At 41.9% G+C, this 23209-nt stretch overlaps 1 protein-coding gene across 14 annotated transcripts in view; it reads left to right on the forward strand.

The window, feature by feature from the left end:
• The window catches only part of PALS2 (protein associated with LIN7 2, MAGUK p55 family member), a 127868-nt gene that overhangs the window by 18910 nt on the left and 85749 nt on the right, over positions 1–23209 (forward strand). Inside the window, exon 1 of one of the 14 annotated variants that reach the window (XM_051852830.2) lies at positions 3826–4139. The exons of 10 other annotated variants lie outside the window; for them this stretch is intronic. The gene's annotated coding sequence lies outside the window, so the exon portion shown is untranslated. Of the gene's footprint in view, positions 1–3825; positions 4140–23209 lie in introns of those variants that run through there. 3 more of the 14 variants (XM_008261540.4, XM_002713716.5, XM_051852832.2) reach the window with 3 other exon arrangements.

A 23209-nucleotide genomic window follows, 5' to 3' on the forward strand; every position in this document is an offset into this window, starting at 1 on the left:
TTCAGAGACTTTTTATTTAATTAAGATATTTTATTTATCATTTTTTGATGTTTTGTAAATGGGAGAATTATTTTCAGATTACCCAGCCTACCTTTCAAAATTCTGACACATGACCTTCACTCATCTGATTCTGACTTCTTTCAGGTTTCCTAAAACTACTTGTTTGCTGTTCTTTTGATTTTTCATTTATTTCCCACCTCATATCCTCTATTGTTGGAGTTTTATTTCTTTTTAACAAAGATCCATGCTTTTATTTATTTGAAAGGCAGAATTACAGAGAAGGGGTGGGAGAGAGGGAGAGATTTTCCATCTGTTGGTTCACTCCCCAAATGGCTGAAATGGGGTTGGGCCAGGCCGAAGCCAGGAGTTTGGAACTCCATCCAGATCTCCCACATGGGAGATGGGGTGTCCAAGTGCTTGGACAGTCTTCTGCCCAATCCCATTTGGGCTGAGGAAAAGCACGTGTCTTTACATTTACTATGATTTTCAATTTGAACTTAAACAGCCATCTTTGTAAATAGGAAAGGGGCCATTTGAAGGGTGACAGTCAGGCCACTGACTGTGCAATGAGGCCAGGCTCCCCCTTAGGTGAAGCAGTCCCGTGTGCAACAGTTGACCAATGTGGCAGTCTTACCATGGAGCCTAAATACATAGGGCACAGCTCGTCCCAGTGATGAGAAACCAGAATTTTTAAATTTCATTCAATAAGTATTGACTGCAGTGTATCTGACAAACTACTAGGAGTACAGAAATAACTAAGATGCCGTGTCTGTCCTCAGAGCCCGCTGACTGTGTTGGAGACAGCTGGATAAGTTCAAGCACAGTCAGTTCTTACTCGTACCGGTTCTGATCTTCAGAGCCCGAGCAAGCTCTGGGTCCCTGAGTGTTATGCTGTTTGCAGGGGAAGTACAGGAAACACAGCTGTGGTTGACACTGTGTTCAGCTGATCAGTACATAACCTTGTTTTACATGTGCTTGTGCTTAAACACAGCATATAAAATACGTATTATTGATTTTTATATTGGCCGCACAGCCAGCTCCCATTTGAATGAAGCTTCTCTCTCTTATTTTCTCTGTATGGCACACCCCAGCTGTCTTGTGTTGGAAACACCAGGCAGGACTTCAGTACCATGCCTTGGGGTTATTTTTCACAGCAGAATCATAAACAAAAAGCACAAAAAATTTTTGCTTTTAAAACTTCTGATTTGATGGAGGATTAAGCCTTTTTACTGTAATGTAAATTTAAAATGCTATCTCAAAGACTAAAAAACTAAGAATGGAGGAGCGTGGAGAGGAGTGAAGGGGAGAAATATCATTATATCCCTGGAATTGTATGTACAATTTGCATTGAATCTGTTAAAAACTAAAAAATTTTAAAAAGAACATAAAACATAAAGCAAAAACACTATAGCACAGAAAGGACACGTGTTTTCAGCATGACAGTGGAAACATGGAAAGCAGAGGGTAACATTGTCAGACCGCAGCCAGGACTGTGCAGTGTTGGGCAACTCAGATGTTTGTCACTGAGTATCTACAAATGACCATAAAACTCCTGAGTATTGATTTTGGGGTTAAAAATAAATATTACTTGGAAGAGAATTTGTAAATGCAGAATCCATGAATAATGCAAATTGCTTGTATTTGTTCTAACTAAACTGTAAAGAGCTGTATATATCAGAGATGGCTAGGGTGGGTCAGGGAAGGCCTCACCCCAGACAGGTTGAAGTTACAGCAGCATGAAGCAGTGGAATTGGGGAAGAGAAAGTGATTCACTGTGGCTGGAATTAGCAGGAGCCCTGTAACAAGGCACAAGAAGGGATGTTTGGACTGGACAGTTAACAGGGAGGCTGTGAAGGCTCCTACGCTGTATTAAGGAATTTGGGTTTATAGATAATGGGGAACTAGTGAACTGTATATTTGAGAGGCAGAAAAGCAGATAGAGAACATGTGTCCCCATCTGCTAGTTCATTCCCTAAATGTCCACAAAAGTCTTGGTCGGGAGCCCAGAACTCAGTCCAAGTCTCCCATCTAGGCGGGAGGATCCCAATTGTTTGTCCACAGTCTGCATTAGCAGGAAGCTCGAATCGGGAGCCAGAGGCAGAGGTCAAACCGAGGTGCTCCCAGAAGGGATGCCAGCATCCTGATCCATGTCTTAACAGGCCAAGTGCCCACCCCTAGTGAATGATTTTAACCAGAAGAGAAACACAATCATATTTGTATTTTGCAGAGCTCACTCTGATAGTGGTACTGGGGACAGATGAAGTAAGAAGAATAAAAGAAGGTTTAGATATGAAAGTGAACAATGTTGAGAATGAGAGCTAAGGCAGTGATGATGGAGATCGAGGGAAAAAATGGTTATTATTCGAGAAGTATGCAAGATATCAAACTGAATAGTCTTGGTGACAGAATAAGGGAGACTGAACAGCCATACAAGGGTGCCTTTAATTAAGATGGGGAACATAGGAGGATAACCACAGGGAGGAATGGGATAAGTTCTGGAGATGTCAAGTTTGTGGTGCCCATGGGATATCTTTATGGAGATGAAGACGGAATGAGTCTGGTGATGCTTTGGAGATAGAGATTTGAGGTTAGGCACTGATAAATAGCTGAATGCCTGCTGTGTGTGATGCCACAGAGTGAGTGCAGAGGAGTTAGAGCAGGGTGTAAATTTCCAGCTAGGGGAGGCAGGCACCACATGAAGGTAATTTCAGGTGAGTGCTGTGATGAAAGTGAAACTAGCAGGATGAGAGTGGCTCAGGTTGGGGTGAGCTTAGATTGGGTGTTGGGCCCATTCTCTGAGGAGGTGATGTTTGCCTGGAGACTAAATGAAGACAATAGGGATGCATACGTGGCTCTCTGGGAAGGTCATTTCCAGTAGAGGGAACAGAAAAGGAGCTGGGTGTGTTTGAGGGAGGGCAGAGGTACACAGGGTGCTGCATCTTGAAGGCTCTGGTCAGGGGTCTGCGTATTTTTCTAAGTACAGGGGGAAACCTTTGGGCAGCTTTAGCAGAAGAGTAACAGAATCGGTTTTATGTTTTGAAAGGATGGCTTTTGCTACTCTATGGAGAACATTGTTGAGAACTAGAGTGAGAGTACAGGAACCAGCCAAGTGACCCCTGCAGTGGCTGGCAAGGGTGATGATGGGTCTGTCGTGTGATAGCTGCAACTGAGTGAGGGACCCAGTTGGCTTTTCTTCAGTCACCTCTGTCATGACTGAATAATCACTGATCTGTTATGAATTCCAGATATTATTGTAAGTGGTATGTGAAACACGAGATGTCTTAAAAGCAGAAATCACCAATAAAGTTCAATACTCTAAGATTATATAGTTTTGAGATACTCATTTAAAAAAAGATTCTAACTTGCATATTTAGTGAAATGTGGCAGTGATCCTATAGTCATATTTCATCTTTATTGGTGCTTATTAAGTGTGCGAAAATGCTTTCCAATAATGCTACTAATTCAATTATAATCCTGTATGTTTTCTTATAATAAAGAAAGCTTTGACCTGCTTTGTTAATTAGTGATTAGGTCGATAAAAATTTATGCAAAGCAGGGCTACTACATTGTGAAAGCAGATTAGGAATAGCCATTTATTTGAGCTCTGTGGGGTTTTTTTTGTTTTGTTTTGTTCAGTTTTTAAAGAATCTGTAGGCCCCGCTTTTTTCTGTCTTTGTACTATGCTTTAACAAGGATGTCTATAGACATAGCAGTGAACATGGACCATGGTGGTGAAAAACTGGGAATTAGCAAGCCAGCTAAGGGGATTTTTAAATAGTCTAGGAAAGAGAAGACCAAAGCTCTACACCAATGGGCAGAGAGTGGACATTGTGCTGTGGATAACTTTCAGACTTGCAGTGAGATTTGAAGAAGAATTAGATGTCTGGAGGTTAGGGGAAAGAAAACCACAGTTGACTCTGAAGTTATAATTGTGGAGAATGGTGGGTGGTAGTGGTGATGTTATAAGCTGTGGAGAATGGTGGGTGGCAGTGGTGATGTCATAATACAGGTGAGCGGCAGAATCTACAGTAGAAGGAGAAGGCTTGGTCAGGACCAGTGAGCAGTCCTGCATGTGGTGAGTCCAAGGCGCCATCTTTGGGACTCCCAGGGGAAATGTATCAAGGAGGCAGTGGAGAAAGGTGAGTGCTGTCACTAAGACATGGGAACCATCGTCAAGTGGAAAGTACTGAAGCCCTGGAAGTGAGTGAGGTCATGCAAGGAAACACGGAAGCCCGAGCAGTGCCAACAGCAGTAGTCGTCTGTCCTCAAGCAGGAGGGGGACTGGCTGTGCTGGAGACTTGCCCTTTGGGATTCTTAACCTCATTCAGGAGGCCTGAGGAGAGTGACCACCGGGCTGGTGGGCATGGGGCACTGCAAAGGCACAGCATGGGCTGCTATTTCCTTTTTTTAAACATTTATTTGTAAGAGTTACAAAGAGAACCAAAGAAAAATCTTCCATCTACTGGTTCACTCCCCTCAATAAAAAGTAAGTAAACTTGGTTAATCTTCCACCAGCAGCACCAGCATCCCATATGGGCGCCGGTTCTAGTCCCGGATGCTCCTCTTCTGATCCAGCTCTCTGCTGTGGCCCGGGAGTGCAGTGGAGGATGGCCCAAGTGCTTGGGCCCTGCACCCACATGGGAGACCAGGAGGAAGCACCTGGCTCCTGGCTTCAGATCGACTCAGAGCTGGACATTGCGGTCATTTGGGGAGTGAACCAATGGAAGGAAGACCTTTCTCTCTGTCTCTCTCACTGTCTATAACTCTACCTGTCAAATAAAAAAGTTTATAAAAAATAGTAAAAATTTGAAAGTATTAAAAATTAGGAAGGAAGGTACTGATGTGGAGGAAAGAGCTGTAGCATTAAGAGGTGAGTGGAGGTTTTGCATGCTTTTTTCCAGGGCTACCTATACTGAAATGTGTGTGGGCAAGCCATGGCAGGCTGCTGGGCAAATCATTTCACTGAGTCTAAACGCAAACGATTTCATTAATGACTTATCAAACCAAAGACTGTAAAAGGAGTTTGGCTACCACATTATTATTATACCTAATCATTATAGATTAGGACTTGTGAGACATTTTATAGTATTTGAAGCAATTTTTTTTTTAACGTAGCCTTTTGGAAATTTGTGAAGGATACAAATTACTGTATGTTTAGTTCATTTTGTTACTAGTGTTTTAGCAGCTTGGCACCCAGTTCAGCCTTTACCTGCTAGAAATGAAGGGTGGGCAAAGATGTCCAGCCGATGCGTGCTGTAGGGTAATTTGCAATCAAAAAAGATGAAAATGGGATTGGGATTCAAGTTGATTTCATCTAATTTGGATACTCTTTCACCACTTTGGGCAGATTTTATGTTGCTTAACTTTTTTACAACTACAAAGTCTTTCAGATAAGAAATGTGAGGTAAAATCAAAAATAGTCTGTTCATTTGGGGTAGAATATAGTTCTGTGTTCCCACCAGGATAGAACTTCTTTGGACTTTTTAAATTCCTAAAATGTTGTTAAATAATAAAGCTAAATGTGTTCAAGCTTTTCATCTTTACACACAGAACCAGAGTTTTCTAATATTTGTGCTGTGTTTTAGCATTGCGTGGGAGGACCCTGTGTTGTGTGTGCATCAGTCCTGTTACCTGAGCGTTCACCCTCGGAAGGGATGACTCAGTGGCGTTGCAGCTCTGAAGAGAATTTGTTTCCCGTTTCTTTCTCACCATCGGAAATATTTTGTTCTTACTTTTAATGCAGTGCTTTATACTTACTTTTATGTATTGTTTTGCTTAGTGCTTTATAGAGTGGTATAAAGCAAAAGTAAACAGCAGCCTGAGTGTTGAGTGAGGTGAGAATAAAATATTCTTATGAGCTAATTGTAGTAGCTTATAAAATATTTTATATAGCAAGATCTATGTCCTTTTAGCATACCAGAATAATCTAAATTGTATTTGATTACAGGTCACTGGTTTTTGAGTTCCAATTCCTTGTTAGAATGGATTTGGTACTGTGTACTGTGCCAGGTAACGGAAGTGGTTTAGGATTGACAGCAGATAAACATGGGAGCAAGTAAAAACAGTTTTATGATGAATTAAATAAGGCTGAAAACTTTCCTTTTATGTAAGTTAAATCTTTACATTTATAAATGTAGGAAATGGTCATAGTTTTCAGAATATTTCTGCATATGTTGCATTTTAATTGAATGCTTTACTAAAATACATTTCACAAGGTGGGCATTTGGTTTGTCGGTTAGGATAGTGGTTTGGGATGCCTGAGTACCTGAGTTGGAGTCCCGGCTCCTGGGTGACGAACACCTGGGGAGGCAGCAGTACTTAGGGCCTGCCACTCACTTGGGAGACCTGGATTGAGGTCCTGGTCCTGGCCTCAGCTTTATAGGCCTTAGTGGGAAACTGGACAGTGAGCCGGTGGATGGGAGCTCTCTCTCTTTTTGCCTTTCAAATAAATATTTTTCAAAACAAAATACACTTTTTAAAAGATTTATTTATTTGAAAGTCAGAGTTACACAGAGAAGGAGAGGCTGAGAGAGAGAGAGAGGTCTTCCATCTGCTGATTCGCTCCCCAGTTGGCCGCAATGGCTGGAGCTATGCAGATCCAGAGCCAGGAGCCAAGAGCTTCCCTCTGGGTGTCCAATGTGGGTGCAGGAGCCCAAGGACTTGGGCCATCTTCTACTGCTTTCCCAGGCTATAGTAGAGAGCTGGATCAGAAGTGGAGCAGCCAGGACTCGAACCGGCGCCCATTTGGGATGCCGGCACTCCAGGCAGTGGCTTTACCCGCTACACCACAGTGCTAGCCCCAAAATAAACTTTTTTTAAAAATACCATTCATGATATAAAGAAGAATTGAATGAAGCATATCTTCTAAGGATAACTGTCCTCTCCCAATTTTCATCTTCTAAGAGAAGATGCTTCTTTTTAACTTCAGAAGACTCAGTATAATTCCATGATTTTTCTGTATTCAAACTGGATGCTGTTTATGCATAATAAATGTATTCTTTTTTCTTTTACATTCTTGTTTCTTAATTAAAACTGAATGCACATGCAGCAGAAAGACCAGCAGTACTCCCTGACTCTATCTGTGCTTCTTCCTCCCAGCAGGGTGTTACTTTTAGAAAATCTCAGCTAATTCTTTTATTTTTTATTTATTTTTTTATTGACAGGCAGAGTGGACAGTGAGAGAGAGAGAAAGGAGCTAATTCTTTTGACATTGAATTCCTTGTCAGTGAATGGCGTGCCTATGTGGCTGATTTTTCTATTTTGAAAGACAATAATTTATTTTTTCCCAGCCTGCCCCAACACATGTAATACTTACTTCCAGTCCCTCAGTCCTCTCCACTTAACCGTGTGGGTAATTTTGATCAGACCCGTATGTATTAGCTGACCCATTAGTGAGTTGTATTTATCTCCGTTTCTGTATTTTTATTTTCTTGGAGTTAGTGGTTGTTTATTTGTTAGCTTTCTATAGTCAACCCCCAGATCTCTGGTTTTCTAAGCGAGCTTTCAGTGCATTTATTCAGATTTATCAGCTTTATTTTCTTAGGGCTGTGCCTCCTGGGGCCTCTGACCTGTCCAGTGTGAACCTGTCATTCTGTCCCTGGTGGCTTCTAGTTCCTGTGTCTTCCCTTTTTTTATTTGCCTGTTTGTTTCATGCTCGGAAAGCAGTTTTTCTTTTTTATTACCTTTTTAAGAAAAAGTGCTGGTGGTTGATTAATTTTGTGAAGCCTTATAAGCAAGTCTGAAAGTTACTTATAACCATTCTCATGTGATGGTTTGACCAGAAAATATTTAAAGGCCTCATGGATCATCCTGTCATTAGGTGTCATTGTGTCCAAGTGGTTCAGGACCACTCGGACCCCTGTTTCTGGACCTGAGACAAGTTTGCCTTTATTTCACTGTGTTCTGGAGCTTCACAGTGAAGGGTCTTAGTGTGAGTATGTTAGCTTCTGCTAAAAGCTCAGTGCCCCACTGAGTCCAGCTACTTTGGCTTTCAGTCTGGAAAGTGTTGCATATTTCATTATTTCTCCTTCTCCATTTAACCTTTTCCTCATTTCCTTTTTTCTTTTTTATGTATTTATTTATTTGAAAGAGTTACACAGAGAGGAGAGGCAGAGAGAGGGGCAGAGGGCCAGAGGGCCAGAGGGGCGGAGGGAAAGAGGGAGGACTAGGGGCTAGGGGTTAGGGGTTAGGGTTAGGGTGAAGGAGGGAGGGAGAGAGGGGTCTTCAATCAGCTCTTTCACTCCCCAATTAGCTGCAATGGCTGGAACTGTGCCGATCCGAAGCCAGGAGCCTGGAGCTTCTTCCAGGTCTTCCACATGGGTGCAGAGGCCCAAGGACCTGGGCCATCTTCTACTGCTATCCCAGGCCATAGCAGAGAGCTGGATTAGAGATGGAGCAGCCGGGACTTGAACCCAGCTCCCATATGGGATGCCAGCACTTCAGGTGGAGGCTTAGCTCATTATACCACAGCGCTGGCCGCCTCATTTCCAGAGATTCTTATTTAGATGTCCTCTAATCAGGCCCTCTAATTTTTTCTGTTTTACCCACCACGTGCTTTTCTACTTTTCATGGTATTTGTTTATCTTCATGGTTTGTATTGAATTAAAAAAAAACTTTTCATCTACTAGAAAGGCAGAGCAACAAAGAGAGATAGGGAGAGGGAGGGGGAGAGAGAGAGCTCTAGCATCCATCTGCTTGTTCACTTCCCAGATTCTACCAATAGCCGGCAGTGAGCCAGATAAAAGCCAGGAGCCAGGGCCTCGGGCTGGTGAGTCTCCTGTACAGTGGCATGGACCTAAGCACTTGTGCCATCTTCTGCTGCCTCCCAGGGTGCGTTAGCAGGAAGATCTGTCATACTGGCACTCCAGTATGGGATGTGGGCATCCCAAGTAAGGGTTTAACCTGTTGCAGCACAATGCCTGCCTCTATATTGATCTTTTAATTTCCGCTTTTATGTTTTTTTATGTTTTGGAGCTCTTTTGTTTTCAAAACCTAGAATGTTCATCTGGTATCACAGTCCTCTTCTAGTTTCATGAATACAGTATTCTTGTTTCTCTAAATTTTCATGACTTTTTTTCCATCTTGAATAGGTTGATTTTATCTATTTATTTTAGTCTCTTTCATGTTACAGGCTTTTCCAGGCGTCTTACACCCCGAGGATATTGGCCCTTTGTTAAGAGTTGGGGACAGAAACCTGAAGCTCTGGCGTGTGGAGCTTCACGGTAGCCACCTTGTAGCTGGGCTGCGTGGGGGCAGTGTCTGGTCTTCACCACTGTCTTTGCTGTTGGTGACCTTGTTCTCTGCAGAAGACTTCGTGTCTGAAGGCTTCCGATGAGTCCAGGAGAGTGAGATGGGAGGGGCTCGCCTCAGCGTTTAATAATCCTGTTTTCCATTTGACTTTGTTGTCCTTGGTCCACAGGCACCCTTATCTTGCTCTTTCTAGAAAATACAGCTCTTGTTTTCAGCCCCGAGTGGTGGCTGGTGAGGGGCAGACAAGGAGGGCGGGAGTGGGAGTTAGAGATGCCAGTGCTTTTGGAAGAGTTTCTGTCCTGTTCTCCTTATTGCAGCTCCCTCTCCTCTTACACCTTGTAGTGCCAGAGCCCCTGGGAGTTCCCGTGGGGTGAATGCTGTGGGTTCCGACTTTCCCCAGGGCTGGTCTAGAGCTTGCCCTCTTTGGATCTGCTCAGTCAGTCATTCCTTTGTTCACGTGCTTTACAATCCAAAGTCAGCTTTTCTCTCATCTGCATCTTTGCAAACTTATGCCTGATAAAATGATAGACACAAATGTCTTTATCGCATTTTAGAAGGCTTTTAGGGAAAGACAAAGTTAAATGAGCTCAATTAATCTTTACTTAGATATACTGCTATTTTTTTCCTCTTAAATAAAAATATATATTTTGCATTTCTATTTGTTTACTTTTCTTTCAAGCTTCACAGTTGACTTTGTCAAATCCAAGTACAGAAAAATTATGGGGCCTATCAGGAAAGGAGTATCTGCTAGAAAGCCATTTTGTTAAACATTTTTACATATTTGAAAGGCAGAGTGACAGATGCACACATGCACAGAGATATCTTCCATCAGCTAATTTACTTTCCAAATGCTGGCAATTGCTGGAAGCTGGGACTCAGTCCAGGTCTCGTTTGTGTGTGCGCAGTCCAAATACTTAGCCATCAACCTGCTGTCTTCCAGGGTGTGTATTAGCAGGAAGTTGGAATCTGGAGCGAGGCTGGGATTTGAACCCAGCTGCTCAGATATGAGATACAGGTGTCCTAAGCATTGTCTTAACTGCTGCTCCAAGTGCCCACTCCTAGAAGACTTTTTTTTTATGGTTTATTTATGTGAAAAGGCAGAATGATAGAGGGACAGATACAGAGCAAGATATTGTGTCCACTGGTTCACTCCTCCAAATGCCCCTGACAGCCAGGGCTGGGCCAGGCAGAAGCCAGGCCCCGGGAACTGCATCTCCTCCCTCTCTCATTCCCGCTCTTATTTTTTTTTTTTTATTGAGATCTATTTTCAGTTGACTTTATTCACATATGATTAACTCCATGTTAAGTAAAGAGTTAAACAAATAGTGTGGAGAAAGAAAAGAAAAACAGTGTTCCCTGACCGTCAAGAGGAGGGCTATTCAAGTCATTGCTTCTCAGTGTCAATTTCCCTTCTACAGATTTCCTTTTAGGTGCTCTATTATCACAAATCAGGGAGAACATGTGGTTTTGTCCCTTTTGACAAAACTTATTTCACTAAGTTTTCCAGATTCATCCATATCGTTGCAAATGACTGGATTTCATTTTTTTTTAACTTCTGTGTAGTATTCTATAGAGTACATATCCCATTATTTCTTTATCCAGTCTTCAGTAAACAGGCATTTAGGTTGATTCCATGTCTTAGCTATTGTGAATTGAGCTGTAATAAGCATGGGGATGCAGATCACTCTTTTATTTGCTGATTTCATTTCCCTTGGATAAATTCCCAGGAGTGGGATGGCTGGATCAAATGGTAGGTCTATATTCAGATTTCTGAGGTATCTACAAACTGTCTTCCATAGTGGTTTTACCAGTTTACATTCCTACCAAAGTGGATTAGGATACCTTTTTCCCCACATCCTTGCCAGCATTTGTTTGTTGATTTCTGTATGAACGCCATTCTAACTGGGGTGAGGTGAAACTTCATTGTGGATTTGATTTGCATTTCCCTGACAGCTAGTGATCCTGAACATTTTTTCATGTGTCTGTTGGCCATTTGGATTTCCTCTTTTGAAAAATGCCAATGTAAGTCCTTGACCCATTTTTTAACTGGGTTTTTGTTTTGTTGTTGTGGTCACCTGGTTTTGTTTTGTTTTGTTTTTTTAAGATTTACTTATTTGAAAGGCAGAGTTAGAGGCAGAGAGAGTGTAAGAGAGGTCTCCCATCCACTGGTTCACTCCCCAGATGGCCGCAACAGCTGGAGCTGTGCCGATCTGAAGCCAGGAGCTTCCTCCCAGTCTCCCATGCAGGTGCAGGGGCCCAAGGACTTGGGCCATCTTCCACTGCTTTCTCAGACTTGGGCCATCTTCCACTGCTTTCTCAGACTTGGGCCATCTTCCACTGCTTTCTCAGTCAATAGTGGAGAGCTTGTCGGAAATGCAGCAGCCGGGACTCGAACCAGTGCCCACACAGTATGCTGGCACTGCAGGCAGTTGCTTTACCCGCTATGTCACAGCACCATCCCCCATCTTTTCTTTATAAGCCATCCAATCTATGGTGTTTTGTAAGAGCAGCCCAAACTGAGACAACTATCGTAATAGTCATTTTGGATGCTGTGACATAATGTAGAGTGACAAAATGAAAATCTTTACTTACTGTTCCTTTAACATTTCTCACCATTCTGGATAGTACTTTTTACTTTAAAAGATTAAGCAGGGAAGATGAGATAAAAAAGAAGATAGGTAATTTCAAAGAAAGGAAAATTTTATGTTTAATTCATTCTTTTCTTTCCTTTCAGATTTCAATAAATGTATTTGATTCAGTGGAAAAGAAACAGGACCTAGCTACAGTTGTTTCTGTTTACCTTTCACAGTCCAGGGAGCCAGAAATAATGAAACCGTGTAGGGAACCGTGTCTTAACCCCCTGTTACTTGGTAGCCCCCTGTCTGTCTGCACCCTCCTGTCTGCGGAGTTTCTAATGGCCGTTTCTGACGATTTGCCTTGCTTGTGTTTCAGTTATGAGCTGGCTTTGGTCGTCTGCTGCTTCAGACAGTTATACTGGCAGCTTAGACTCTAACATCTCACTGAACTTTTCACCTGCTCCCACGATCCTGAAGGGTATTTCTGATCCCACAACCGTAGTGTCCAGGTAGTCGATGTGATGAGAGGGATGGGCAGGAATGAAGAGAAGTGGTTAAGACTGACCCATTGAAATCTGCCCCTCTACTTCAGGGCTAAAATTAGGATAAAGCCATGCCACTTTGTGGCAAGTCTAGGACTAGAAACTGTGTTTTTTCATTCCCAGTGCTGTCTCTACTAACCAAACTAGGTCGTTTCGTGATTTTTCTGAATATTTGTTGACTTTCTGAATATTTCATAATTTTTCTGCCATTTGTTGCAGAGCAAGCTCTCAGGGACAGAACTTAATTCGTCATATATCTCCCCGTGTTCTTGGCCAGTCCCTTGCAAAATGCCTATATTTGTTATCCACCCAGCCTGTTGGAAATTTTCCTTCATTCTGTTTAGGAAAAATACTGAAATTATTTTGGGAGAGGTCACATAAGGGAGACACCCAGCTTGTAGTATATGAGTGCAGCTTTAAAACAGGAGCATGATTTGGGGCCAGTGAAACTAAATTGCTGATTTTTTTTGTTTCTCCTGTCGACTCATCTCTGTCTCTTAACCTCCTTGAGCCTTGTTTTTCTCCTCAGTTAAGTGGAGCTAATTCCCATGCAATGTATGAGCATTTTTTTAGCCTAAGATGCAGTATGAAATGTAGGAAAAGATAATAAACTACATACAAGGTGGTTGTTATTTGAACTCAAGTAATGACTTAGAGGAGTGCTTGGGATTTACTAAGTTTTAGGGACAACACCATGATGAGTATTGAACTAATCCAGAGTGGGAATTAACAGACAACTGACCTAGAAGTGAAATTGTGGTGAGGTTGTCTGGGTGTCTACAGTGGTAGGCAGGCGTGATTCTGTGGTGGAGGAATTGTAAAGAATAGGGGCTGTGAAGACTTCAGCTACTGATTGTATTTGAAATGGTTGATTCAGTTAGCAGGTGTAGGTGTGTATTTATATTAGAGAAATCTAAAAGCTCAAGGAACTCTTTAAAGCAGCAATAGTGAGAAATTCTTCCTTTATGATTGAGAGAGAGCAATGTATTACAAGGGAGCGAGGAAACTCCCCGGCCTGATACATCTCTATTGAGAATTGATATTGAACTTAATTATTGGTAATATCAGATCAGATGCCTAGAGGTACCTATAGGAATGATAGTTTTCATTGTGTGTGTGTCTTAGAGTGGAAGATGAATTATTTTCATTTATTTCCGGAGTGTCTTGACATTTCTTTTGGTTGTGATTATAAAATATTTTTGGCAAAAGTATCCAATTTGCAGAATGAAAATGTAAAAATTTAAGAGTAATTGTTAGTGGTTTTGACTCATGGTAGTGCTTAACTCTAAGCGTTAAAGCAGTTTTATAACTTGCAGTGTACCTGTTGAAGTTATTAAAAGATATTATTTAATATGACATAGACTAAAATGGCTTGCTAGGAAAGAAACCTGTGATACAAAGTACAAACTAAGGGGCTGGTGCTGTGCTTAGCAAGTAAAGCCGCCGCCTGCAGTGCCGGTATCCCATATGTATGGCACCAGTTCTAGTCCTTGCTCATCCACTTCCAATCCAGCTCTCTGCTGTGGCCTGGAAAGCAGAAGATGGCCCAGGTCCTTGGGCTCCTGTACCCGCATGGGAGACCCAGAAAAAGTCCTCTGGCTTCTGGCTTCGGATTGGTGCAGCTCTGGTGGTGGCAGCCATCTGGAGAGTGAACCAGTGGGTGGAAGACCCTCTCCCCCCCTCCCCTCCCCCCTCCCCTCTCCCTCTCTCCTCTTCTCTCTAACTCTGCCTTTCAAATAAATAAATAAATCTTTTAAAAAAATACAAACTAATAAATATGGCATGGGTTATTTAAGTGATGAAATGGTCAGTATAAAGAAATTCTCTCTGGAGAGACAAATCCATGACTTGAAAAATAATGCCAAGTATTTTTTTGCCTAGTAAAATTTTCTGAGTGCTTAACTTTATTTTTTTTAATCCTTGTGAACCTGAATAAAAACCTTTAGGAGTACTCCTGTTATTGATTGTCTAAATATGTGGTTCACAGCTTGGGCAGTCCATTTGTTAAACTACTGTTTTGTTAAACAGCATGCAGAAACATAGTAACTTTATAAAAATTTTAAGATGTGACCAGAGAGACAAAGAACTTTGTAAACAACAGCCTTCAACCTCTGGCCCTTCCTCAGGGCTCGTACTACATGTCTTGCTCTGTTTTCTATCTTTCCAGACCCATTCCTGTAGGGGAATATACCGTTTTGTATGTTTCATTTCTATCAATATAAATACACAAAATCTTACATGTCTATAATACTTATGAAACTTGCTAGTTTTACCACAGAAAAATGTGTTTTGGAGAGATTTTCATGGCAATACGCTTAAAGCCATGTTATTCTTTAACTGTTGAATTTTTCATAGGCTGAGTGTAGTTTATTTAGCTGTTCTCCTGCTGAGGGACAGTGAAGTTTTTTGTTTCCCTCCTGTTTCTGAGTAATGTCACCGTGACCACTCATCAATATACTTGGTAGTAATATCACGTAATTTCATGATGGCCTCATTCATTTGACGATAAAGTTGTGACTACAGAGATTTCATAAAGTTAAGACTTGGGAAATCTTTAATGAAAATTAAATTCTGGTAATATTATGGAGAAATTGGTTCTTCTGCTCTGTAGAAAGCAAATATAAAACCAGTCAGAACTGAAAAACAATCTTCTAAGGCTAAATTGACCAAAGGCAGTTGAAAAAATTGTGAAGCATTTCTTCTTTTTGAAGTTTTATTTATTTGAAAAAGTTAGAGAGAGATGGGGGGAGATCGAGATCTTCCATCTGCTGACTTACTCCTCAGATGGCCACAACAGCTAGGGCTGGGTCAGGCCGAAGCCAGGAGCTTCATCTGGGTCTCCCACGTGGATAACAGGGGCCCAAGCACTTGGGCCCTCTTCTGCTACTTTTCCCTGGCCATCAACAAGGAGCTGATTGGAAGTGGAGCAGCTGGGACTTGAACCTGAACCAGCACCCACATGGGATACCAGCATTTCAGGCAGTGGCTTTACCTGTCACATCACCATACCAGCCCTGAAGCATTTAATTCTTGCAACTATGGGAGCCTGAGGTAAGAGCAGTGTAAGTCTGAGGCCTTGCCTGGGGCTGCTCCTGTGAACCTCTGCAGGCCTCTCTCAGCCAGTGAAAACTGAAACCTGAACAGTGCTGCAGACTGAATGTGTCTCCCACCAATGCATAGTGTGAAACCATAATCCCATGGGATGGTATCTGGTGGTGGTGGTGGGGGTCTTTGGGAGAGGAAAAGGTTAGGATTGGGTCATGAGGGTGGAGGCGACATCATGGTGTTAATGTCCTTATAAAAGAAAAATGAACGGACTGGAGGTGGCTTGTGTTCTGCTTCCATACCTCTCTGCCGTGTGAGGAGACAGCAATAGGGGATCCTTCTGGAAATCAAGGACTGAATCAGTCACCACCTTGATCCTGGACCTCCCAACCCTCACAACTGTCAGAAATAGGTTTCTGGCACATAAGCCACCAGTTTCTGATATTTCTGTTACAGCAGTCTGAACTAAGACAACTTGGACCAGCAAATAAAACTAGCAGTTTTGCTGCCCAAGAGTTGAGCAATAACTTGATTCAGGCTAGCACTGGGGAGGAAAAAAAAAAAAAAAAAAAGTGTGACTTGACCAGTGAGAAACGCTGGATTTAGTTGGAAATAGATGGAGAAAATGTGCTGCTTTGCTTATGTGAGTCTGTAGACTTGGTTTGGTGTGAGCAGTGGCCCTGCAGGAATTTGATAGGGAAACCCTTGACATGAGAGAGCCATGGAAAGACATGAGCCCTCTCTCCATACAGGAAGACGAGAACCCACGGCAAAAATGAAAGCGAGGGACGCTTGAGAACTGGCCTCCACTTTGAACATATGTCCCAATCCATACTTGGTAAACTGACTGAGGATGGGAATGTTACAGCCTTGAGCACAACCTTTGCCCAGGTCACTGGCTGATCATTAAGCTATATGGGTATTGGCAAAGCCCTAAGGAAGCCAGGCTAAAAGTATAAAAATAAGAAATAAAAACCTGAGCAGAAATGCCCTGACCACATACAAGGAGGGAAACAGATTCTGCAGTGTAAGTCCAGACCAGTTACAGCAAAATTCCCGTAACTTTGAAAAATCAATCCAGAGTTAATATATTAAAAGTTCAGTGTTCAACCAAACCTGCTATACAGGCAAAACAGGGAAAGCAAAGAAAAACAAGAATACGACCAGAGTTAAGAAAAAAAATCTCAATGCGAACTGACTACCTCAATTCAGTGTTGGATTTAACAAAGATGTTAGCTATTTTAAATATATTGAAAGAATTAAAGGAAATTAGGCTGAGACTCAAATCTCAATAGAGGAACAAATTAGAGTAGAACCAACAGAAATTTTGTATTTGAAAAGAATATGATTAGAAATGAAGTATGCACTGTATAGATTCCACAGTAGATTTGTGGTGTCAGAGAAAAAATGAGAATCAAAAAAGCCTTTACTCCATAGAAGAGAGAGTAAAAGGATTTGTAAGAATAGTGAACAAGCTTTGTAGGCCTCTGGGACAGTGTCAAACATTTAACATGCATACAGTTTCCGGTTTACCGTGGCTCAGTGGAGAGTTTTTCGACTTGTTGCAAAGGCAACATGCATCCAGCAGAAACTGTACTTCCGATTTTGAACTTTGATCTTTTCCCAGGCTGGTGCCAGGTACTTCATCCTTTATTGTGATGTTCATCAGTGGCCACAAATGGTGGCTTTGTCAGCCGTGTGATCGCAGTGGGAAACAGCCAGCACTCTAGTGTGCTGTGTTGCTAAGAAAGGATGTCTGATAGATTAGGTGCAGTAAATGCATTTTTTATGTATAATATCTTTAGCTTATGATAGATGGTCTGGGATGGAACTCCATTATAAGTCAAGCGGCGTCTGCACGTATAATGAAAGTTGCAGACAAAAAGGGACAGGAAAAAATTATTTGAAGAAATAATGATACCTAACCACCCCAAATTTTCACCAAGTTTTGATGAAAATTGTAACTTGCAAAGAGTTCCAGTAAGGTGAAATAAGCACACTATACCTTGTCTGTCTCTGGCTGCAGCTAATAAATACTGGGCAGAAAATGTAGGGTAAGTTTGCAGACTGAAAAGTAAATAGTAGCAGACACGTTGGAGAAAATAACCAGTAATTAAGTATCACTGATTCAGTGGTGAATTAATTTTTTTTTTTTCCTTTGGTGTCCCCTGACCTGAACTCAAAACCTAGAAATGGGGATTGGAATTGACAGGACTGTTGTGAAGAGCAGGAAAAAGGTTTCCTAATTCCCAGAAACAGTACAGAAATTCTCTCCCCTCCTCCCAATCTTTCCCTTTTTGTCTTTGTGTTCTCTTGCACGCTGGTCCCTAAGAAATCCTTAGGCAGCAGTGTGGGTATGGCTACAGCTGAGAGGAGCTAAAACACCAGGGAAGCAAACCTTCCTCTTTAGTCGGAGGTGTCGTCGTCCCCAAGGGTTTTTTCCTTCTGTCAGTATTCTGCTTGAACTTCGACTTGAGTGTAGTTGTAGGAAATATGTGACATAAATAACACCCCAAAGAACCAGAAGTACCAGGCAGATTACAGGGAGGGGAGAAGTCTGGAAAGAGACCCCTTAGAGTTTTTATGTGCTCATGGGCTCCCTTCTGAGCTGTGCATGTATGGATCAGAGCCTGAACAGCGTACTCAAATGGTGAGTACTGAAATACATACCAGTGAGCTACCACTTGAGTCTCAGACTGGCCAGCGGGTGGTATATGTGTTGATTTAGCTCTGAATAGCACTGTGGAAGTTTTGAAAAGTTCTGTGAAATGAAGCATACTCATACTTAGCAGTCCTGCTCCTCAATATTTACCCAGGAGAAATAAAAAACTTGGGTTTGCAAACTAGATTACAAATATAAACATGGAACTAAAATGGCATTGGTACCTCAGAATGCTGGTCAGAATTTAAGCCCTAGGTTCAGCTGAGTCCATCAGTGCCAGCTCAAATGAAAATACCAGTATTCCCCATAGAATCTCAAAATTATGTGGAGGTATGAACAAACAGTAAAAACTCACATGGACAAAAACAATCAACAGATGCCAACACCAAGATGACACAGATGTGGGAATTATTTGACAAAGATTTAAAGTAGCTATTATAAATATGCTACCAGAAATAAGAGTGTAACTGTTGAAATGAATTTATAATGTCTTGGAAAAGAAATAGAAAAAGAACTGAATGAAGAATTTGAACCCAAACAAATCAGTAACAAATTTCCCTGGACAGACACAATAGGAGAATGGAAAAGAGAAGCCATCTATGAAGATGGAGCAATACAAATATTTCCAAATTGAGCAGAGAGAAAAAAGATGGGAGAAAGTGAGCAGAGTCTTGGGAGCTGTGGTATGATATGAGGAGGGGAGACGAGCAGCAGGGGAGAATGTGATGCAGAAGGAATATGTGAAGAAATAAAGGCTGAAAACTCTTCACTTTTGGGGCAAACATAAACCTGTAGACTCAAAAGTTCAATGAAGCTCAAAGAAGGTAAGTCCAGTGAAATCTGTGTCCAGACCTACCATAGTCAAACTGCTGAAAGCAAAAGAGAAAAATAGTGAAAGCAAAACCAAAATATATATTTCACTACTAACTGAGGGGTACTCTTTGAATGAACATGGACTTTTCATTCGGGACCAACAGGCCAGAAGGAGGTAAAGCAATGTTATAAGCATTGGGCAGAAGGAGAAGCAGCCAACCCAGAATTCTTTATCCGGTGGAAATACTCTCCAAGAATGAGAGTAAAATGAAGACTTTCACAGATAATCACTTAGAGAATCTGTTGCCAGCATATGTGTTCTAAAAATAAAATTTGAAAAAACTGCTAGAGTAAGTGCTTTGGGAAGGAAATGATACCAGAAGGAAACTGGGACCATCAGCAGTGAAGGAGGAATAGCAGATTAAGGCAAATGTAATAGACTGTTCTCGTCTTGTTCTTTAAAATACATCTGATGGTTGGAGGCAAAAGCTGTAATGTCTGATGGGGTTTTCAGTGAGTGTAGATGTAATATTCAGACAATTCCAACATAAAGTGGGGAAAGTAGAGTCACCTATATGCTGATAGGCTTCTGTATTCTACCTGAAGTGATGAAATATTGGTTCTAATTAGACCATAAAAAGCTAACTTTGTATTGTACAGTTATTCTGGAAAATGGTTATGGAGGCAGGGGCAGGTGTATGGCCTAGCAGTTAAGATGCCCACATCCCATATCAGAGTGCTTGGGTTCAGATCTTGACTGCAGACCTGATTCCAGCTTCCTGCTGATGCGGACTCTAACAAGGCGATGGTTTAAATAGTTGGGTCCCTGCCACCCACATGGCAGATGTGGATCGAGTTCCTGGCTCCTGCGTTTGGCCTGGCTCAGCTCAGGCAGTTGCAGGTTTTTGGGGAGTGAAGCAGCAGATGGAAAGGTCTCTGTCTCTGACTCTCAACCAATACATAAGTGCACACTTAATGACTCAGAACTAACTCTCCTCAGTCCTTATCTAAGAGAAGCAAAAAGTTCACAAAGGAGGGGGCAAACATGGAAGACTAACAAATGTTTTTACATAGCAAAAAGTTAGAAATAATGCAGCTTCAAAAGTGAGAATGTAGAGAAGAGGTTGCAAATGGGAGGAGCTTATTAATAAATAGTAGCTGATGTTAACGGACATCTTTTAGAAGGCCGTGATTGGGCCAGGTGTTTGGTGCAGCAGTTGAGATGCTGCTTGGGGTGCCTGCGTTTGGTATGGAAGTACAAGGTTTGGGACCTGACTCCTCCACTTCTGATACAATTTCTGCTAATGCATGTTCTGGGAGGCAGCAGATGATGGCTCAAGTATTTGAATCCTTGCCACTCACGTGGGAGACCCAAGGCTCAGTCTTGCTTGTTATAGACATTTGGGGAAAGAACTAGTAGATGGAGCATGTTCCTCTGTGTCTTTAATCCATGTTGAGTGGATTTTTGTATAAGTTAAAAGGTAGAGGTCTTGCTTCACACTTCTGCCTGTGGAATTCCAGTTTTCCCAGCACCATTTGTTGAAGAGACTGTCCTTGTTCCAGGGATTGGTTTTAGTTCCTTTGTCAAATATACGTTGGTTGTAGATTCTTGGATTGATTTCTAGCATTTCTGTTCCATTGGCCTATCCATCTGTTTTTGTACAGTACCAGGCTGTTTTGATTATAACTACCCTGTAGTATGTCTTGAAATCTGGTGTTGTGATGCCTTCAGCTTTGTTTTTGTTGTGTAAGATTGCTTTAGCTGTTCAAGGTTTCCTGTATTTCCATATGAATTTCAGCATCACTTTTTCTAGATCTGAGAAGAATGTCTTTGATATTTTGATTGATATCACACTGAATCTGTAAATTGCTTTTGGAAGTATGGACATTTTGATGAATGTGCAGTATTTTTCCATTTTTTGTATCTTCTATTTGTTTCTTTAATATTTTGTAATTCTCATTGTAGAGATCTTTGACTTCCTTGGTTAAGTTTATTCCAAGGTATTTGATTTTTTTTGTTGTTGTTGCTATTATGAATGGGATTGTTCTTAGAAGTTCATTCTCAGCCGTGGCATTGTCTGTGTATACAAAGGCTATGGATTTTTGTGTATTGATTTTATATCCTGCTACTTTACCAAACTCTTCTATGAGTTTCAATAGTCTCTTGTTGGAGTCTTTTGGATCCCCTATAGATAGAATCATGTCATCTGCAAATAGGAATAGTTTGACTTCCTCCTTCCCAATTTGTATCCCCTTGATTTCTTTTCATTTATGTATCTTTTTATAAAGGTTTGTTTATTTAAAGGGAAGGCGGACTTCGAGAGAGATCTACCTACTGGATCACTCCCCAAATGGCAGCAATGTATGAGGCTGGACTGGGCTGAAGCTGGGAGTCAGGAACTCCATCCAGGTTCCCCAGCTGCATTAGCAGGGAGCTGAATTGGTGTTGAAACATCTAAGACTTGAACCAGTGCCCATATGGAATACCTGCATTACAGTTGCTGTCTTAACCCACTGCGTTACGGTGCCAGCACCAATGTCATGTTTTTTAGGCAAGGAAATAAATATGAAGTTGAATTTTAAAAAATTTATTGGGGAAAATTAGATTAAAATTCAGATTTAATTCTTGCCCTACTTCAGTCACTCCTTGTGTTGTATGTGTCCTCAGAGTCTGCATTAGAATATTTTGTGAAGCAATTCATTTTTTTTTTAAAGATTTATTTATTTATTTGGAAGGCAGAGTTAGAGAGGCAGAGGCAGAGAGAAAGATCTTCCATCTGCTGGTTCACGCCCAGATGGTCGCAGTGGCCAGAGCTCGGCCAATCCGAAGCCAGGAGCAAAGAGCTGCTTCTGAGATACCCACCCTGGTCAGGGGCCCAACATGTGGACCATCTTCTACTGCTTTCCCAGGCCACAGTAGAGAGCTGGATTGGAAGAGGAGCATCAGGGTCTCGAACTGGGACCAATAAAGAATGCCAGCACGGCAGGCCATGCTTTACCTGCTATGCCATAGCGCCACCCCAGCAGTTCATTATTATAATAATGAGGGGCTAGTGTTGTGGTGTAGGTGAGTTAAGCCGCTGCCTGCAACACCAGCATCCTGTATGGGTTCAAGTCCTAACTGCTCTGCTTCCAATCCAGCTCCCTGCTAATGTGCCTGGGAAAGCCATAGAAGATGACCTAAGTCTTTGGGCTCCTGCCACTCACATGGGAAATCACAGTAGAGTTATTGGTCAGCTTTAGGCTAGCCCCCAGCCCTGGCCCTGGCTATTGTGGCCTTTTGGGAGGTGAACCAGCAGATGGAAAATATCTCTTTCATGCTCTCCCCCTCCCCTTTCTCCTCCCCCTCCCTCCTCCCTTCTCAAATAAAATTAAACCTTAAGCAAAATAATAATGAACAAGAGCCTCTTGATGGAAATATCACTGCTACATCCTGTTTAAAGGACAGTGTGACAGCATCTGACAATTGAACAATCATATATCCTTTGGTGTAGCAATTTTACTCTTAGTATTTACTTTCTAATATATATCTATATCTAGACAAAAGTTTTATTTTTTGAATGCTGATTGTAACACTGATTATAGCTGCAAAAGATGGAAACAACCTATATGTCTCCCAGTAGAGGACAGGCTAAGTACATATATATTTTAAAGATCTATTTATTTATTTGAAAGAGTTACATAGAGGAGAGGCAGAGAGAGAGTCTTCCATCTGCTGGTTCACTTCCCAATTGGCCACAAGGGCCAGAGCTGCACCAATCTGAAGCCAGGAGCCAGGAGCTTCCTCCAGGTCTTCCCATGCAGGTGCAGGGGCCCAAGGACCTGGTCCATCTTCTGCTTTCCCAGGCCACAGCAGAGAGCTAGATCAGAAGTGCGGCATCCAGGACTGGAACCAGCGCCCATATGGGGTGCTGGCACTGCAGGTGGTGGCTTTACCCCCTGCACCACAGTGCTGGCCCCTGCTAAATATGTTTTGATGCATCCATATAGTGAGGTACTAGGTGTCTTGAAAAGAATAAGCTCCAATATGGAAAGTTCACTAAGATTGTTTATTAAATAAAATAATTACATTCATGTAAATAAAGAAGGATATTGTGTTAGCCAGGTTTGCATTACTATTGCAGAATTCCTGAGGCAGCTGCCTTGATGAAGAGAAGAGAATAATTTGGCTCAGATTTGGAGGTTCAGGCAACCCACTGGTTAGGCGTGTGGTGAGGACAGCAGATGGTAGAGGGTGGGGCATGGACTGTTCTCATGGTGACCCTGGAAGCAGAGAGTCACTGGGCTCACACTCGGGCTTCACAACAGTCCTTAAGGGTTTG

This window comes from Oryctolagus cuniculus, chromosome 16, assembly GCF_964237555.1.
Source record: "Oryctolagus cuniculus chromosome 16, mOryCun1.1, whole genome shotgun sequence".
Classification (NCBI taxonomy): Eukaryota; Metazoa; Chordata; class Mammalia; order Lagomorpha; family Leporidae; genus Oryctolagus; species Oryctolagus cuniculus.